Here is a 6,000-nt window from a genome sequence, read left to right as displayed (position 1 = left end):
GAAACGTGTGTGCATATATGTAATAATAATCCCAATACTAATTAGCTGCAGTTTCGGTGAGAAAATGTATATGCATTTTGGCCCTTTCACTTCTTGTGTTTTCTTTACACTTTTCTCTGCCAGCAGTAGTGGTATTTTGGTGTACATGTGTGCACGGAAAATCTACAGATATTGTAACTATTCATGAATTGTTCAAGAACATAAAGAACAGTTCTTGATCCGTTCATGATGCCTGTTCATGAACATGTGTACTTGAAATGTAAAAGACTATTCTTGTATACTCTATGTTCCTAAAATGTTCAACTGTCATTCTTGTAGTGATTTCAAGAACAGCTTGTGTATATTTTATTTATTTTGTTGGGTTTAACGTCGCACCAACACAATCATAGGTCATACTTTGGTGGTGGAGAAAGACCCCATGTGCCGTTCCGTGCATTATGTCATCACGAGCGGGCACCTGGGTAGAACCACCGATCTTCCGCAAGCCAGCTGGATGGCTTCCTCACATGAAGAATTTAACGTCCCCAGTGAGGCTCGAACCCACATCGATGAGGGGCAAGTGATTTGAAGTCAGCGACCTTAACCACTCGGCCACGGAGGCCCCTGTGTATATTTTAAAAACTACTATATTCTTAGCATGTTCTTGAAGCATTTTCTAGAACAATTTCAGAATAAATGCAGACTTCAAAGTGTTCTCAAAATGTTCTTGGAGTACCTTTGAAGTAATCAATTATGGACAATTTATCATAGAAATACAGTGTTCATTACATTTTGTAATAATGATAACAGTTTTATGACATGTTGTCACAAGTTCAAGAATAGTTATAGAACTATACAGATCTCAAAATGTTCTTTCTGTGTTCTTGAAAACCAAGAAGCAATTAAGAATAGTTTTAGAACAATATCCTTCTATTCATTCACCTTTTGTAACGTGTAATTTCAAGAACAATTTGAGTAAAGATTTAGAATTGCCACGTACTTCTGCTTCTTTTCTCAAAATGATACTAAGAGCTATATTACTAGAATCTGACATTTTGTAAAAAAAGACCCAGCCTTCATTAAATGTTTTAATGCTATACTATGAAAATGCAAGCAGATGATTATTCTGACTATTATTTGTGTCAAATGATATAATACACTGAGATAAAGTGTACATGTGTTGGTAACTGTCAACCAGTTAAGAGTTATTTAATGACATTGACTGATTATCTAAAAAATAAAGTAGCAATTGGATTTTGAAACTTCAAATAAAAACACCTTGTCCGTTTTGTGTTATGTTCCTTTGAACCACACAGTTCAAAACGGTCATCTCTATTTTGGGGTAGTTCATGAACTAAACATTTTTAGCAACTTAATTCACGAACAGTTCAGTTTCGTGAACACTGAAATATTCATTTATTAAATATAAAACGTAGGTCTATTACCTTTATTAAATAAGTTCATGAACACTTATGAACATCAAATTCATAATGTCACATGATCAGCTTCCATCATTTTTTGCACGCTGGGAAATTTTTTGCACAGGTGATTCGGGAATTTTGAGACGTTTGTGTAGCAAATAAGAAGGAAACATTTATCATACTACAGCAAAGAATGGTTTAAAAGGAACATGAGGACACTGAATATTAAATATTAAGTAATTATGGTGTTGTCATTATCATTCATTTTGAAAAATACAGAATCCTTTTAAAATGTCACAAGTTTTCACGACCCCCCTATAGAAAGGTAAGTATCTGAATTTAAATCTTAAATGTTTTGTATTTCATGCAGCAATTGTTTACTTCTTATTATGCCCCCATCCGACTCCAAGTTTACTATTTCACTTGTGTCATTTTTAATGGGGTTAAATGTCATAGTCACTGAAAATGGGACTATATCCAGTTCTTGATCTAATTCATAAATTGTTCATGAACAGATTTTAAGACTTTGTTCATTAACAGTTTATGAAAATTTCGACAAGGCAGTAACCTTTTAGGAACAGATTAGGATTTGCAGATGGTGAAATGTTCAAGCACTGACCACTTCCTAAACTGTTCTTTAGCTGGCTATGAACTGTTTAAGAATTGTTTGGGGCATAGTCAGGAATGTTATATGAATCATTTTAAGAACTTCACCAACACTTGGTTAGAACAACCGTTCTTGATCTGTTCATCTTATGTTCTGGAACCTCTTAATATCAGTTTAAGTGTTAAATTGGACACTTTTTGGACCTTTCAGGGACAGGTTAAGAACTTTAGCGCATGAACAGTTCACGAATTTTACTTGTATTGAGTCTTATGAAATGTTCGAGAACAGTTCGAGAATATCTAAGAGGAACATTTTAAGAACAAAGAGTTCTTGAAATTTGTCTGCTTTAGCATTTCTTAAAAAGTGCTTAAAGTGTACGAATACACGTAAAGAACACTTTTGATACAGTTCTAGAACTTTGTTCATGTTCAAGAAAACTGCAATAATTGTTCATGAACAGCTCTTCTAAATTCCACAGGGGTTACTCTTTATTTCCTCCATCGAAATACTTTATAATGTCATGTCATTTTGACGAATCGCAGTCTGTATGATTTCATTCGCCTATTTTTTGTCCGCTTTTGGCCAAATCGGGCAGTTTCAATTTGTGTTTTAGGCAAAGTATTAAAAAACTATTTAACAATTTCCGCTACAGTTTGGAAATTATTTTAACAGGTACCCATCTGGCAAATAATCCGCTACTTAAATTCCAACAGTTACACATTGAAATAAACAAATGTATTACCTTATAGAACATATCCTGATAATGATAATATAAAAAGTCTGTCTGTACCAACTGTCAAAAATGTGTATCAGCCAATGAAAAATAACGATGTAATATAGTAAAAATGTCAAGGTACATTTGTACTTTCATACTAATAAATATGTAGAATAGTGATCCTAAATGACTGTTTCAAAAATACGATTTTCTGACGTTAATGTTAATGACATACTTTTTTAGTGTAATTACATTTTCATGTATATACAGAGTGTAAAAAGTGATTCTATAATCTTACTGTATACTGTAAAACAACAACAAAAAATACTGAATATCCAACAGATTAATTCATCTGTTAAGAAACAACAACAACAAAAAACCGCAGCCTCCCCACACTACAAGCAGCAGTACGCGGACGTGCAGACGACAACCACACACACATACGCACGCACGTAGAAGAAGCTATATGTGAAGACAGATAAACAAGCTAGCAAGAAAACAGGCAAATTCGATAAATTGGTATCCCTCGCCGAATGTGTTGAGGAATGGCAAAGAAATATGTCCGGCAAACAGTTAAGGATGTTACTAAGAAGCAAAATAACTTTATTACATTTGAACTTAAAAAGAACAGAAGTCCTTAAGAGAGCACAGTCAAGTAAGAAATCTGGAACGTGGGTGGTGACAGGGGGTAGGGGTTTACAACTTCACCTGTTGATAAATATTCATGGAAGGTTTGAAAAATTAAAAAAAAAGGAATATCTTTTTTTTAAAATATTGATGGAAAATAAAAAATGGAAAAAAAATGTTGGCGGGTGGGGTGCATGATCGGGATGGTGGGGGTGACTGGGTGGAGGAGCGAGGTGGGGGAGAGTACAACTTTGCTCAGCATGTTGACAAATATTGATGGAATGTTTAAGGTTTAAAAATAATATTAAAAAAGTGTTGTGTGTGTGTGGTGGTGGTGGGGGGGGGGGGGGGGGGGGGGGGGGGGGGGGGGGGGGGGGGGGGGGAAGGTGACCGGATGTAGATACATAATTTTACATGTTGATAATAAATGTTCATGGGAAAAAAGAACATTCTGCCGCTTGTTCCATCAGACACATTCAAAGATTAATTAAGATCAATATCTTTGTTTTGTCCGCAGTGTTTGTTCTTTGACCATTTCGTACTCACAGGTAATGACGTCTGATATTGGTATTCCAAAGTGTTCCTGTTACATGAAACATGTTCAACTGTCGCTGCAAGAACAACAATCATCATGCAAGTTGTATACTCGAGGTAGAACATCGCTTATCGCCAATACGATCATAGAATCGTTTAAGATTCACTCTAATGCAGAGGTCAAAATCAGGAACAATAGGTTCTGAGACTATCTGAGCTGTTTCAAATCTTAACTTAAGTGAAAGTAAATTACTTAACGAACAATTACTTTTTCTATTAAAATGCAGGAACACAACTATTTTAAAGCGGCATGCAGTTTGTTATTTCGTCCCAGAAGATAGTGCCCTTACCCATAAAATAATTGTAGAGCAAACCCGAATGTCCAAAGCTGTAACATGTCCTCATTTTGAAATCTGGCGAAATTAAGGGACGTTAGCTATTATGTGCGTTTTAGGAAACATATTGCCACCTGATAGGACATGAGTTTACATCTTACTCTTTCGTATGCTCATCATAAATTCCTAACCATTTTATCTAAAAGGTAAAAGGTTAACAATTGATGAAAATTAATTGCTAAAATCCCGAGACAGATTATAGATATTTAAACATTGAACTTTTACTAGTATATAGATAATGAAATACACTTTGGTAGAAAAAAAAGCGGAACTTTCTTGCGATTGGAGACAGATTGTATGTAAGCAACTACATTAACCTTATTGATAAGAACATTATCGTGATAAAGGGCCTTGATAAATATCTACAACCATATTTGATTCTGCATAAGACTGACACGCCTATTGTGTAAATTACATGCACACATCTTACTGCATGTCTTTTAGAAATAATACTAATAACATCAAGAACACTAAATGATTGTATAAATAAAAACACTATATTATCTATATATAAGTACACTAAAGTATTCTATAAATAAGAGCACTAAATTATTGTATAAAATAAATTTAATATTAATATATATCTTAAGTGTTCTATTCTCCTAATACCAGTGACTGTAACAGATATTGTTGGGATCGTGCTTTTAGAAAGGTGGTTTCCAAACGTTCCTGTTTAATCAATCATCAACATCAAACTACATACAAAACTGCTATAACACAGTTATCTTGCTAATTACCATACTGTTCTTTTAAAGCTACTCGTGATTTTTTTTCAAAATGTCAGTTTTCACCAAGTTTGGCATAGAATGTATATATGACACTGAAAAATGATAAAGTGGGTGAAATAAAAGTTAGATATTGGTAGAAATGCAAAAACATTGTAAATTTTCGGCAAAAATTTCAAAAGCGTTGCATCTGTTTACTACCTTCTGCACGATAAATTTGGTTATTTATAAGAATATCTTGTAAAAATCTTCTGTCAATAAAATTGTACCACTGGTCACTTTCAGAGAACTCTTTTTATGGATTTTTTTAGATAACTTGTTTTTCGCTAAAATGTATGGGTTAGTCCCTTTAAAGATATGATTAAGCATATGCGTATTTTGTGATTCTCAGAACGTGTGTTAAAGCACGTATATTCATACCACTTTTTCTTTTAACTATGAATTTCCAAGGATATCATTTCCTCGTTTCAAACGTTGGCCTCAATTCAGCTCTTTGGCAAAACAATAATCTTTTCAGCTTAGGATCTAGGATTAACTCATAATTTAAAAAGAATCTATACTTACAATGCTTTCCGTGAAACAACTCACACTTTAAAGTTTTTCATAAAGGAGAAGGTTCGCTTTTGCCCAAAAATGGCCTAAAAACTGAATGTCTCTAAATAGAGAAAATTCCAAGTTTTTTTCCATCAAGAAGTATTGTTTTATCAAAATGCATTCCATATTTTACCATTTATTCATTATCAAAGAAAATATCAGACGTAAATGAAAATACCTTTAACATTACGGGTATGGGAAACTTCATTTTTTTACCTGAATTTTTAAACAAATCAGAAGATTTCAATATGGACACAGCTGTCGACCACAACCAAAATATGGCTATAGATTCTGTGAAAGAAGCTGGACCTATGGACAAAATATTTTTTTGGTCAGTGACTGTGCTCACAATTAAAAACATTCCTATGTGACCTAAATATGGCAAAAACTGCCCATTTTTTCA

This window comes from Mercenaria mercenaria, chromosome 3 (assembly GCF_021730395.1).
Source record: "Mercenaria mercenaria strain notata chromosome 3, MADL_Memer_1, whole genome shotgun sequence".
Taxonomy (NCBI): Eukaryota; Metazoa; Mollusca; class Bivalvia; order Venerida; family Veneridae; genus Mercenaria; species Mercenaria mercenaria.
This window is presented reverse-complemented; position numbering follows the sequence as displayed.